The sequence below is a fragment of the Anser brachyrhynchus genome (genome assembly GCF_964034855.1).
Source record: "Anser brachyrhynchus genome assembly, chromosome: 2".
Taxonomy (NCBI): Eukaryota; Metazoa; Chordata; class Aves; order Anseriformes; family Anatidae; genus Anser; species Anser brachyrhynchus.
This window is the reverse complement of record NC_137695.1, coordinates 48,092,959-48,108,333: the sequence shown is the minus strand read 5'-3', so window position 1 is coordinate 48,108,333 and position 15,375 is coordinate 48,092,959.

Genomic DNA, 15,375 nt, shown 5'->3' with positions numbered 1-15,375 from the left:
ATATTTTTGCTGCTATGGAAGCACTCTCAGGCCAGGTCAAAATGAGATGGAGCAGAGAAGAATATAAGTAATTCTTTGCTTTTGCAGAAATCTTGCAGGTGTATAGTATACTCTTTATGTTCAGCATTCATTGGTATTGTCATGTAAAAACAGAATTCAGAGGTTTAAGTTTGCAAAGATATATCTGTGGCATAACTAAGGGAAAAGAACATACAGGACTGATTTATTAAGAAATGAAAGTAGGAGAAGAAAGGAGTTTAAAACTGTGTAACAAACACAATGACTAAAGTTCATTCTAGATTCTGGAGTTGTCATTGCTGGTCCCTGCAATCAGAAAGGTAGAGATAATGCACCCCTAATTCTCTGAAAACTCCTATGAAGGAACAGCTCCTATGAATCTTTTTCTAGGTGGCTGCTGATGGGCTTGGGAAGCAAGAGAGAGGCAACAGAGCAGTGGTATAAATTTTATTTGCCCCCAGTGGCAGACTAATCCCTCTGTGTACAGCTCATTCTCACATACACCCAGAAAGTCTGTCAACCTTCCATATCTTGAACAATTTGATCCAGTCCAAAAGACTATTAAATCAGAATTTCATTTGCACTTTTTTCCTCTTTGGTACAAACATCATTGTTTAAAATGAAGTACTTGAAACATCTGCCATGGACATATCTAACACACATGAGTCACAGAACACAGGTAGAAATGCATTGCTCTGCCTTACGTTACAGAATAGGTATAATCTATGATATCACACTGTTTCATATTCCTATAAGCAGCTCCCAACGTGAGGTGCTGCATGAGAATGACAGTGGTCCATGAAATTCTTAGCATTCAAATGAAAAAAGAAGGTGGCTTACACGAATATCTAGAGGTGGGCCATGAAGATGATCAGAGAACTGGAGCAACTCTCCTATGAAGACAGGCTGAGAGAACTGGGGTTATTTAGCTTAGAAAAGAGAAGGCTCTGGGGAGATCTTATAGCAGCCTTTCAGTACCTAAAGGGGGCCTAGAGGAAAGATGGGGAGAGACACTTCATAAGGTAGTGTAGTAATAGGACAGGGGGTAATGCTGTTTATGTTTTTTTGTTTGTTTGTTTGTTTTTTAAAAAAGAAAGATTTAAATTAGATATAAGGAAGAAATTCTTCATGATGAAAGTGGTGAGGCACTGGAACAGGTTACCCAGAGAAGCTGTGGATGCCCCCTTCCCTGGAAGTGTTCTAGGCCGAGTTGGATGGGGCTTTGAGCAACCTGGTCTGGTGGGAAGTATCCCTGCCCATGACAGGGGGGTTGGAACTAGGTGGACTTTAAAGGCCCCTTCCAAAACTGTTCTATGATTCTAACAAGTAGGTATGCATAAGCTTTCCACTGGACTACCCTTACAAATAGATGTTGCAGAGATATATCAAGCACCAAAAGTTATCTAATATTGTTAGAACATGTAAGCCAACTTCAGGAAATTCACTCATATCCCAGTTTAATTAGCCATTTTAAAACTATTATGTCAACGAGCAGAGTTTTCCTTTTTATTATTTTCCCTCTAAGATTATAGCACTGAACAACAACAACAAAAAAACAAAACAGTTACTCACTTTAGGACCAGTCCTCTTCAATGTTTTTGTGAATGATTTGGATGAGGGACTTGAAGGTTTTTTGAACAAGTTCACAGACAATACCAAAGTGGGTGGAGCTGTTGACTCATATCCTGGGGTGCATCAAGAATGGCATTGCTAGCTGGTCAAGCGAAGTGACTGTCCAAGTCTGTGCTGGTGTGGCCTCACCTCCAAGTACTGTGCGCAGTTTTGTGCGCCACAGTACAAGAAGGATATAAAACTGTTGGAGAGTGTCCAAAGAAGGGCTACAAAGATGGTGAAGGGTCTAGAGGGGAAGACATAGGAGGAGCAGCTGAGGTCACTTGGTTTGTTCAGCCTGGAGAAGAGGAGACTGAGGGGAGACCTCATTGTGCTCTACAACTTCCTCTTGAGGGAGAGCGCAGGGGCAGGTGCCGATCTCTTCTCTCTGGTGACCAGCGATAGGACCCAAGGGAATGGCTTGAAGCTGCGATAGGGGCAGTTCAGGAAAAGGTTTTTCACCAAGAGGGTGGTCACGCACTGGAACAGGCTCCCCAGGGAAGCGGTCATGGCACAGAGCCTGCCAGAGTTCAAGAAGTGTCTGCACAATGCTCTCAGACACATGATCTGATTTTTTTTTTTTGGGGGGGGTGTCCTTTTGAGACCCAGGTGTTGGACTCAATGATCCTTGTGAGTCCCTTTCAACTCAGATATTCTATGACTCTGTGATTTCTGCCTGTCAAACAATTATTGAGAGACCTAATACATGAGAGGTTTTGTTCTGATGGAAAAGAGAAATCTAATTAAAACGAACCTTATTGCTTAGTGGGCACATTAAAATATACAAAAGCCTATAAGAATGTTTTTTGCAAAGGAGTTAACCATATCACATTTTCTCTGCTCATGGATTGGATAGAAAAAGCATTTCTAAGTGCTATCTTCCTTCTTAGACATAATATCAATGTCTTCTTGTGTTACACAAGGCTTGTAATTTGTGCCTTAGAATAGAAAATTTCTTGACGAGGAAATTTTCCCATTTCCAGAAAAGTGTTCCTTTTCAAGACAGCTCTGAACTAACCCAGACAATGTGTGCCAAGCTTGACATGGAACAACTTGGAGGCAGTGCTCTTGGTTTCATAGCTGGCTGGTTAGCAGTGCTAATATGGGTCATTGCTGATGACTGGAATGAAGAAAGAAGAAGTATTGTAGTGTCTGGATATGTGCTGCGTAGTATGCAGTAGACTATATCTGCTTTGGATCCATGTTGACTAGAATGCTATCTTTGGTCTAATACAAAATGTATGGCTCCAGTTCCTTTTCTGCCATGTATATGTATCAGATCTACTTATCTTCTCTAATACAAAATGAATGGCTCCAGTTCCTTTTCTGCCATGTATATGTATCAGATCTACTTATCTTCCTAATAAAAAAACCCAAATACTAACTCAGAATAGTACTGCTATTCTATCTATGTATGTGACTAATAAAGAGAATCTAGTTTAAACCCGTGCCTTCCTATCTCCATCTTCTTATAAAATGCTATTGTTTTTCTAACAGTAATGATTTGTTCTACTTTGTCTAATTCCTTGAATGATTTAGAAACGAATTTGCAGACCTCAGCCAGCTGTATTTGCACGCATGCAAATATGTGCATGCATGTTGTGAATGCATTGCACTTAGCTATTCTGAAATTCAAATAGTCATTGTCCAGGACTGTATTTCTCTCTATATAGGTGGACAAATATACTCAGATATTTGAGTCACTCACTGAAGTGATCAGCTCCAGGCGGGTGCATTCCGCAGCGGAGCGGGAGATCGCGGTATACAGGAAGGTTTCCTGAGCTGTCCAGGGGAGCGCAGAAACCCACCAGGGGCTGGTAGGTAACATGAGAGACACCAAAACTACACCAAGCTGGGGGGAAGTGTTGATCTGCCTGAAGGTAGGAAGGCCCTGCAGAGGGACCTGGACAGGATGGGTCAATGAGCAGAGATCAATGGGATGAGGTTCAACATGGCTAAGTGCCGGGTCCTGCAGTTTGGCCTCAACAACCCCATGCAATACTACAGGCATGGGGCAGAGTGGCTTGAAAGCTGTGCAGAGGAAAAGGATCTGGTGGTGCTCACTTGAACATGAGCCAGCAGTGTGCCCAGGTGGCCAAGAAGGCCAAGGGCATCCTGGCTTGAATCAGAAACAGTGTAGCCAGAAGGACCAGAGAAGCAATTGTCCCCCTATACACTGCTGTGATTAGGCTGCACCTGAAGTACTGTGTTCAGTTTTGGGCCCCTCACTACAAGGACGAGGCCCTGGAACATGTCCAGAGAAGGACTACAAAGCTGGTGAAGGGCCTGGAACACAAGTCCTGGGAGGAGCAACTGAGACTTGTTTAGTCTGGAGAAGAGGAGACTCAGGGGAGACTTTATTGCTCTCTGCAACTACCTGAAAGGAGGTTTCGTGGAGCTGGAGGTCAGCCTCTCCTCACAGGTAATTAGTGATAGGACTAGAGGGAATGGCCTCAAGTTGCGCCAGGGGAGGTTTAGTTTGGAAATTAGGAAACATTTCTTCTCAGAAAGAGTAGTTAGGCATTGGAACGGGTTGCCCAGGGAGATGGTGGTGTCACTGTCTCTGAGTGTTTAAGGAAATGTTGGACATGGTGCTTAGGGATATGGTTTAGTGGGTGATATTGGTGGCAGGGGGATGGCTGGACCAGATGATCTTGGAGGTCTTTTCCAACCTTAACGATTCTATGATTATGAAAGTATTTGTCTTCTGAAGCAACTAATACACAAACTGAAGCTCTGCTTTCCTGGAAATGGTTGGATTTTGGCTGATGATGTGTACTAGAGAATATGTTTTTCCCTTGCTTCCAACTGTCGCCTTTGCTTTTCTTTCATTAATTTGCTTTTACCTCAACCCACAACTTTTTTTGTTTGTTTGTTTTTGCTTTGTTTTGTTTTTGGCTTCCGTTTTGTTTGTTTGTTTTTTGTTTGTTTGCATTTCATGTTCTTCAGCTGTTGTGCTGAAGACAGGGAGTGAGACAGTGGTAGGCAGGCTTGGCAGACATCTGGTGGCCAACCAGAGTTAACCTGTCACACTGCGTTCATATGGCATGTACAATAAATGATGAGTTTTCTTTTAGTACTCTCAAAAATTCAGCAGTATCATTTGTAAATGTATCATCATACATTTGTATCAGAAAGCCTGGAGCGAGGTCTAAAAGAGCTAGCTGAGTACAAGAGAAATCTATCTAGGATAAGTCAATCTTACTTTCTATCCTTGACCTAGTGTGCAGACTTGTCCCATTTTTACATAGGTTGGCTCTTCAAAATGATTGGCAGAGTCAAGCTTAATCTCATGTAAGCATTTCCAGTCTTTGGCTGTCTCAGGCATTTTCTCTCCAATATCTGCGCTACCAGTTTTTTCTTTCCCTTAGGAGATGCTCCAATCTCCTTTAAAACCTTGGAAAAATTAATGAACAACATTTCATTTCAGCCAGCTGTCTGGAAGTTTTAAATATCAATTAAAAATAGTTACTAAAAAAAACCCTGCTATCCTGTTAATATCAAACATCAGAACAGATGCAAGAGATAAAACTGAAACATGAAAATAAAATCAGGAGCTGGGAAGAAATAAATTAAACTTTACACACACACACACAAGCCACAAAAATGGATATTCTTGGATTTCCTTTTTTTATCTTCCCCAATCCACAGAATTCATGTGGTCTGCAAAGAAGCCTGGTTGAGAAAAAAGACCTGCAGGCAATGTGGGCTTCTCAAGAAGTTTCCTTAAAAAACACCCCCTCCTGAAACAAGGTGTGTCTTCCCAGTTACAAAATCAGAAAATACATTTATAATCACTTCATCCTAGAGACACCCATTAACCAGAATGTAAGATCTTCATCTGGAAAACACAACACTTGTTTGTTTGCAGGTTTTCACCTGTCCCCTCCCCCCCCCCCCCCCCAACTGTTATGCCCTGTGGAAAGTGTCGTAAAGTTTTGTGAGATTTCTATAGCATTTTCCTTCATATGATACTTAATTAACCCCCTTCTATTTTGGCATTCATTTTACATCAGTGACTGCATTAGGGTGACTTAAGATAAAAATGGCATATTTAAAATGAAGTAAAAACAAAGCCGTATTTTCCTGAATGTGTTCAGGGTTTTACAGTGAACATTTTCTTTACATAGGTGCTAGTGATACCGTAAATGTCAGTCAAAGAAATTCTCTAAGACTCAATTTGGAATTTTTGAAAGCAGACACTGCGGTGCGAAGTGCACAGAGGATCACTCCACCTAGTGTGCACAACGAATTGTTCAAGCTACAGGGGTTACATATGATCAAAACGTACATATTCATTAACTTTCAAAGAAGTAATTAACATATTCATACTAGTTCTTGGAACTCATTAAAGTATGTAAATGTCCCTGATGCATGCACATTTGTTTCTACTGGTGATCTTTTGGGGTCTTCTGGTGGTCATAGATAGTTTTCCGCATTATGTTGGCTGATTGAACCCAGTTCTTGCATTTGTTCAGGCCATCTCATTAGTTCTTATCTTATTGTTTCAACTTAGGCATGCATACTAAGAAAAGTCATTTAGGTATCCAAGGACCTATGCATGCCATGAGTTCCTCACCTAATCTTTTCAGACACATCCTCCAGGCCTGGGTTATCTTGCCCCCCACCCCCATCCTGGGATACAATTCTGTATGGTCCTACAGATAAGGTTGACTAATTAGTTAGTATGAGTAAAGTAGTACCAGAGATACAAAGTTTCTAGACTTCCTTCTATCTAAGTAAACATAGTAAATGTTTGGCCTATCTGTTAACAAAACATTTCAGATGGGAGGGTGGCTGCTGCTTGGGGATGAGCATCAGTCTGCAGGTAGTGACCAATTCCATTGTGCATTACTTGTTTTGTGTATTCCTTTATCAACATTATTAATATTTTCTCTCCCTTTTCTGTCCTATTAAACTGTCTTTATCTCAACCCACAAATTTTGCCTTTTTTTCCTGACTTGTTTCTCCATCCCACTGTGGAGGGAGTGAGTGGAATGGCACACAACCAGGCTTAGCTGCCTGCTAGATTAAACCACAGCAGACCTTTTGGCACCCATCATGGGGCCTGAAGGGTTGAGATAATAACAGACCAACCAGAGCATGTTAAAACAAGATTTGTTATAAGCATTATATTAGTTTAATAGTTGCTGGTCATAATGTTGATTTATTTGTTCACAGTGTTGTTTTACGTGTTTTCAGAGTTGTTTTTCTTAATTCCTGTCTTGCTCTTTGTCTCCTCTGGAGGGTGGCCTAAATTAGTTTATGGTTTTGACAGTTATGCATGTACGTTACACTGACCGTGAACTTAATCTGATATTTGTACTCAGTATTTTCATCATTCTTGCACTTCAGGGACCTTGTCCTGGAAACTGTTACATTCTTTACTCCAGGCAAGTTACAATAGTTTTACTAGCATGATTCTATTGCTATACCTGCTGAATGTGTTTCTGTTTGTCTAATGTTAAACAACGACTTAAAAATACCATCAGATAAATACCAGAGACCCACCCTGAGGCAGGATGGTTACGAGTGGCAAGGTGTGTGAGAGGATATGGGCAGGTATCTATCATGATTGTCACCTCCAATGATTTTGGAATTCAACCCAGAACAAATGTGGAATCATAAAAAACTTATAGAATGTTTTAAAAATGTATGCCCCAATCTTGGCAATGCCAGATGTTTACAGGTCACCACATTGTGCTGGGGTCTGGCCTGTGCCTATCAAACACTATCCAACACTATTCAGCACCCTGAAGAGGAAAATACCTCTGGATCTCATCCAACCACTATGACAGGCCCTGCAGCTGAACCAGAGAACCAGCCCATGCCAGTATCAGTCACCTCTATATTTTAGAAGAGACAATGGATGAGGAAGTCAGCTCATTTAGTAAGTGGTCCCTGGAGCAAATAATCCCCTAAACTGCACTCAGGTGTTGTCTCAGACAAAGCTAATTGGATTTCTCTTTACAGAACCTAATAATAAAATAAGAATTATGCAATGGTAATGATCATGGGTTCAGTGCTCCAGTTCATGCCCTAGCATGGCTATATTTAGAAGAAAGGCATACTTTTAGTTATACATAACTGCCTACCTTACATAACCTGAAAATTTTAATAGAGCCTTTATATAATCACTTTTGGTGAGAAAAATAGGACTAACCCAGAGTAGTGATGAAATTTCTGGGGCTTATTTTCTCCAATGATCCAATAAGTAAAGCTTTAGTTCCCCAGAGCCTAGTATGATATTCTCTCGAGTCAGTCATTCTTTTATGAAAATTACTGTGATAGCCTAGGCCGTTGAGAGTAAATGCTCACTTTTTCGGAAATAGATGGTTCGATTCTATATGTGCATTTGGTTCTGTACTCAGATGCTGTCATTTCAGGTGCACTATGTTTTATTGGATGACAGGATTTGACCATTTATTCAATCATTTGATCTATTTAACAGACAATAAATATTTTAGAATTTCTTCCTCAGTTTAAGGGTCAAATGATTCAGTACTTTAATTCTAACAGTGAACCTTAAGCCTTGCTTCTCACTGCCAGTTTAATTTAGAATAAAGTCAATTCCTTATGCATTTCATACAGGGAAAAATATAATCTGCCAGTATTAAGGGATTATGCTTTTTTTTCCCTCAATGCATCACAAATTAACTGTTCCCTGACATTTGTTTCCAACTCATCTCATTGTCAAGGATTGGATGTTTAGCAGACATGTGAGTATACCACCTGAGTATCAGATCTGGATCTGTTTCCTTATATATCTGATGTTTCAGCCAATCAGTTGTTCTGAATATAATAGCATCATACTAAGATCCCTATGAGTTCAGTTCTGCATTGTTAAGTAGGCAGTATTGGCTTGGACTGCAGCCCAAGTATGCCTTTTATAATTACCAGGGCCCATATTAATCTCAGCTAATTGCATATAGTTCCTCACAGTTTTACCCCATCCCTGGAGCTATAGTTGGGGGAGGTCTTGTGCCAAAGATGAAGTTCACCATGTTGCTTTCAGAACCTTTACATTCCTTTTGTCTCTGACTTGCCATAGCCAATTTTTCTGAGGTTTTATTTTAGAGATTATTCCTACTTGTGTTCCCTGAAATGTTCTTGTATAATTCTTCATAGAGTGGCCCATCCAGAGAATTCTCTTTGGAATATTTTGGAAGACTCTGAAACCTGATGTCCAGTAGACCAGGTGAAAGGTTCTAGAGAGAAAAAATACTTACAATGAAATAGTGGAGTTCAGTAGGAGGGAACAGAGCAAAAAGCAAGATCATGACAATGGACTTCATGAGGGCAGACATTGGCATCTTCAAAGATCTGTTTAGTAAAGAAGCTTGGGATAAGACCTTGGAGGGAAAAGGGGCCCAAGAAAGCTGCTTAATACTCAAGGATTACTTCCTCCGGCTCAAGAGAGGTCCATCCCAACAAAAAGGAAATGTTAGAGGGGGTCCAGAGGAGATCTACACAAATGATCAGAGGGCTGGAACACTATCCTAAGGCACATGGAAAATAAGGAGGTGATTGGTTACAGCCAACATGGCTTCACTAAGGGCATATTGTGCTTGCCAAATCTAGTGGCCCTCTAAGATGGGGTTACAGTATTGGTAGATAGGGGAAGAACAGCTGATGGCATTTCCCTGGACTTATGCAAAGCATTTGACACTGTCCTGCACAACATCCTTGTCTCTAAATTGGAGAGACATGGACCATTGGGTGATTAAGGAATTGGCTGGATGGTTGCAGTTGAAGAGTTGTGGTCAACGGCTCAATGTCCAACTGGAGAGCAGTGATGAGTGGTTTTCCTAAGGGGTCATTATTGGTACTGGTGCTGTTTAATATCTTTGTCAGTGGCATGGACAGTGGGATTGAATGCACCCTTAGCAAGTTTGCCAATGACACCAAGCTGTATGGTGTGGTTGACATACTGGAGGGAAGGGCTGCCATCCAGAGGGACCTGAATAAGCTTGAGAGGTGGGCCTGTGCAAGCTTCATGAAGTTCAAAAAGGCCAAGTGCAAGGTCCTGCACCTGGGCCAAGGCAATTCCAAGCACAAATGCAAGCTAGCTGCAGAACGGATTGAAAGCAGCTTGGAGGAGAAGGACTTGGGGTTGTTGGTTGATGAGAAGCTCAAGATGAGCCAGCAATGTGTGCATACAGCCCAGGAAGACAACCGTATCCTGGGCTGAATCAAAAGAAGCATAGTAGCATGACCTGCATGTCGAGGGAGGTGATTCTCCCCGTCTACTCTGTTCTTTTGAGACCCCACCCGACGTACTGCATTCAGCTCTGGGGCCAGAGACATAAGAAGGACATGGACCTGTTGGAGTGAATCCAGAGGAGAGCCAGAGGAGGGTGATCGGATGGTTGGAACAATGCTCCTGTGAGGACAGGCTGAGGGAATTGGGGGTTTTTCACCCTAGAGAAGAGAATTCTCCAGGGAGACTTCATAGCGGTCTTCCAGTAACTAAAGGGGGCTGACAAGAAAGCTGTAGAGAGGATCTTTATCAGGGAGTGTAGTAATAGGACAAAGGTTTTATACTAGGAGAAGTTAGATTCAAATTAGATCTAAGGAAGAAATTCTTTACTCAATGGGTGGTGAGGCACTGGAACAGGTTGCCCAGAGAAGTTGTGGATGCCCCCTCCTTGGATGTGTTCAACGACCAGAATGGATGAGGCTTTAAGCAACCTGGTCTAGTGGAATGTGTCCCTGCTTTTCTCTATGTTCCCTCCTCTTAGGATTCTGAACTTCACCTTTTTATGGTCACTGTAGGTGAGGCTGCCTTTACATCCCCCCAAAGCCCCTTGATGGTGGTGAGAGTGAAGTCCAGTAGGTCACCTCTCCCCATTGGTTTCTCCATCACTTGGAGGACGAAGTTATCAATGCATTTCATGAATCTCCTTGACTGTTTATTTCCAAGTGTCTTGTCCCTCCAAGTGTGTTCCCCAGGTCTTTTTAAAAATGTGGAGGTTATATCGCCCCTCTTCCAGTCAATGGGAACTTTACTAGAACTGCCATGGCTTCTCAAATATGATGGACAGTGGCTTAGCTACTACATCTGCCAGTTCCCTCAGGATCCATAGATGTACCTCCTCAGGTCCCATGTACTTGTGCACCTTTAGGTTCTTCAGAAGGTCTTAAACCTGATCTCTGACAGTGGGCAGTTCATCGTTCTCTCAGTCCCTGCCTTTGCCTTCTGGAGCTCAGGCTATGTGGCTAGAGCTTTTGCTGGTGAAGACAGAGGCAAAAAAGTCATTGAGTACCTCAGCCTCCTACATATCCCGAGTAGCCAGGTTTCTCGTTTCCTTCCAGAGAGGGTCCACAATTTCCATAGTCCTCCTTTTATCACCAATGTACCTATAGAAGCCTTTCTTGATGTCCCTAGACAAGTTTGATTCTAGTAGGGCTTTGGCTTTCCAAACCTGATCCTTGGCTACTTGGACAATTTCTCTGTATTCCCCCCAGGCTATCTGTTCTATCTTCCACTCTCTGTAGGCCTCCTTTTTCTGCATGAGTTTGGCCAGAAGCTCCTTGCTCATCCATGCAGGCCTCCTGGCATTTTTGCCTGACTTCCTCTTTGTCGGGATGCATCACTCTTGAGCTTGGAGGAGGAGGTGATCCTTGAATATTAACCAGCTTTCTTGGGCCCCTCTTCCCTGCAGGGCTTTGTCCCATCATACTCTACCAAGCAGATCCCGAAGAGGCCAATGTCTGCTCTCCCAAAGTCCAGGGTAGCAAGCTTGCTGTGCTCCCTCCTCATTGCCCTCAGGTTCCTAACCTGCACTGTTTAATGGTCACTGCAGCCAAGGCTGCCCTTGAGTTTCCCATTCTCCACCAGCCCCTCCTTGTTAGAGAGAATAAGGTCCAGCATAGCACCTCTCCTCTTTGGCTCCTTTATCACTTGGAGAGGGAAGTTATCATCCATGCATTCCAGGAACCTCCTGGATTCCTGGATTCCGCCTATGCCCTGCTGTGCTGTCTGTCTAACAGATATCAGGGTGGTTGAAGACCCCCATGAGGACCAGGGCTTGTGAACATGAGGCTGCTTCTGTCTGCTTATAGAGGACCATATCTGCTTGGTCTTCCTGATCAGGCAGCCTGTAGCAGACCCCCCAGTAATGTCACCTGTTCTTGTCCTCCCTTTAATCCTGACTCTGAAGTATTGCTAGGAAAAATAAATAAATCCAGGAAAGAAAATTTCTCATTGAAATGAAGATTAATATCTCATTTCTAGAACTGAATCGGTGTGGTAGGTCTTTTGACGGGTCCATCCCAAAAGCCAGACTTGACTCAGAAAGCATTACGTATCTCAGCCTTTTCCTTATCTCTTGTCACTATGTTTCCCCACATCCAAAAAAAGGATGGAGATTTTCCTTAGTCTTCCTTTTCTTATTTTTGTATGTATAGAAACAATTTTTATTTTCTTTAACAGCAGTAGCCAGATTGATCTCCAGTTGGGTTTTGTCCCTGCATAGTCTCACGACATCTTTAGAGGTCTCCTGGACATATGGAGGGCATATGTTTCCATTGGATTTGAGTGTGCATTCTTCCTGGGAAAATTATTCATGAAAAGCATCTACAAGGCCACAGCTGAGCCTGAGATCCTTTCCACCTTCTGCCCTGCCTTGCTGAAAATAATTTTCAAAATTGGTGTCAAGCACATCAGAGTAATAAAAACCCTCCTATCACATATTCTGAGGATTAATATATGCTCAAGGCTTTATTCAGCTGGTGAAATGGTCCTAGTCACCCTTCACAGAGCATACCATATCATGCCCCTCTGCAGTCTGGGCTCTTAGCTCTTGTATGAACTTCTGGCCACTGGGTGTCCTGACTTTGTCTGGGACAGAGGGAATTTTCTTCATAGACCTAGTATAATGCTATATTTTGGATTTATAATGTAAAGAGTGTTGATAACATACCAGTGATATACTCATTGCTGAGCAGCGCTTATAGAATCAAGTACTTTTCTCCTTCTCATGTTGCCCTTCCTGCCTGCGAGGAGGCTGGAGTATGTACAAGAAGTTGGAAGAGGACACAGCCAGGCCACCTGACCCAAAAGGACCAAAGGGATATTACACAGTATATGACATCATGCTCAGTAATAAAAACTGGGGGAAAGAAGGAGGAGTCTGGGAGGAACATTTGGAGTGATGACTTTTGTCTTCCTAATAAACTATTATGGGTAATGAGCCCTGCTTTCCTGGAAATGACTGAACATCTGACTGCTGATGGGAAGTAGTGAATGAATTCCTTGTTTTGCTTTGCTTTATGCATTGCTTTTGCTTTACCTAGTAAACCGTCTTTCTCTCAACCAATGAGTTTTTGCACTTTTACCTTTCCGATTCTCTCTTCCATCCCACTGTGGGGGGAGTGGGCAAGCAGTTGTGTGGTGCTTAGCCATCTGCTGGGGTTAAGCCACAACACCAGGAATGACAGGAGCTTGGAATGTTTTCTTGAGGATACCCTGATGGCTGTCTGCCAGGAAGGTATGTTTTGTTTTTGTGATCAGAGAAAGTAGCCTTGAGATGTGAAAATCTGTGTATGGAAAGAGGTGGAGCCTGCCATACCATCTATCATGCCAGAATCTATCCTGATCTGACTTTGATTTGTTAGCTAGTTCCTCAGAGATTGGATTGGATGACCAGAAGTCCCTTCCAACTTAACCTCTTCTATGATTCTCAGTGTTATGCTGTATCAGCCAAATATTCACTCAGCCACAACCCCACAGCTCACAGTCCAGTTACAGAGAGTCAAATTCAAATCCTTTGACTTACACGTTGGATATAAAACTGTCATTTTGAAAACTGAAGATGAATGCATCAGTATTTCAGAACAGCAAGTAATTAAGTGGTAAATGCACAAAAATGAAGGGGATTAGGTTTGCAAACAGAAGACAGTAGCTCTAAGAGCAACTTTGGATGATTATGTGTTCCAGACTGTTCTTGACAGAGGTATTGCAGACCAACCAGCTCACCTGTAATAGGTAGAAGTATGTGTTTTTTTTGTCACATCACCTAGCCAGCCTGTGAGAAGAAACTGCTTTGTGAGGCAGAAGTGATACAGCTAGGATTCATAAAAGCATCAAATGTAATTCACTGAAAGCCTGCTGTTTTCCAATCTTCCCTTTCCATACCTGATGAGTGGGGTGTAATATTGGTAAGGAAGCTTGAACCTCAGTTGTGGTTAGGACTTCAGAGTAAGCTAGAGTATAGTAAACTCCCTAGACACGCATAGTTTTAACTCTAGGTAGGCAAAAGGAGGCCATTGTTGACTGAGCTTCACTTTATGTCTTTTTTGACCCAATTTGTAGAAGCTCTGAAACAGAAACTTTTCTATCCTTTCCCAAAGTAAAATGTTTGGGCGGAAAGTGGGGTTTCTAGTCTCATCTGCTAAGAGCATGACACACACAAATAGCGGTAGAAGACTATTTGTGGCATTGGCTTTAACGACATATGATGATATATGTTGGCTGCAATAGAACAATAGAAATTATCTAGTATCATAGCAGGAGCTGATATGAACTACCAGTAGATTAAGAAACATCTTTTAAATACAAAACTCTAATGGCCAAAAACATAAGCTGCAACAAATGTAATTACCATGAACAAATATACTCCAATTTATATTTTTTTTTAAAAGGCAAAGAAAATGACAAAAAAATGGTGCAACTTTGCAATAGGTGCTGTGTTCCCCAACATCAAGTTGCTCTGACTTTCTCATAGTGTGAATGATGTATTTTCCCAAAGTTATTCTCTTCTGTTCATGTTGAAAAGTGAGTCATATCCAATGCAAGATGCCAGTGCACTTCTGCTTTTTTTTTTCTTCTTTTTTTTTTTTTCTGAAATGAATAATAACTAGCATTGAGCCTTTCCCTACCTGCAGATTCACACTGCTGAGATACAAAGCTTTGGGATGGCCCTCTGAGCATGAGAAGAGTCTTAAGCAGGAAAGCACTTTGGTGGTGCATTCAGTCCACCACCCCTGATAAGAAAGAAAGGAAGAAAGGAAGGAAGAAAGGAAGGAAGGAAGGAAAGAAGGAAGGAAGGAAGGAAGGAAGGAAGGAAGGAAGGAAGGAAGGAAGGAAGGAAGGAAGGAAGGAAGGAAGGAAGGAAGGAAGGAAGGAAGGAAGGAAGGAAGGAAGGAAGGAAGGAAAGAAAGCAGCTAGGATTTGAAATTTAGTTATAATCTCCTTGTTGTTATCAAGGGTTAGAGCTCATGTGGAGTGTTGTTACCGAAAATCTCTTGGAATATTCACTCATGAACTTGCTTGGCTCTACTGTGCTGACCACAACTTTGCATTTGTGTTTCTAAGCAAAGGACACTGAATTCTCTCTTCTACACTGTTGTCTCTTTGTGCATTATGTGTGTCATTTTGCAAAAACCTATGATCTATTGGAGAGTGATGTACCTCTCAGTCCATTAAACTAAGAAGCCATTAAATCTGACCCTAAAAGAATCCTTGCCAACAGGTTTGGGTGCTGATTTACAAGTTTATTGTTTCTAACCGAGGTGACTGTTCCTGTGTTTTCTATGCTTTATGTGACAACAAAGGTGACAATGGAGGACACTTTCCCCCTTGCCCCCAACCATTGATTTGATGAGCTATCAGATAATTAGCTCTTGCATGGACACACAACAAAAACAGTTCTATTTTATTCTGCCCCTGCAGCATCCTGTTTACTAGCACATGGTTTGGTCATCTGTGTAATTCTTTTTAATCTCTTCCGATCCATACCTATG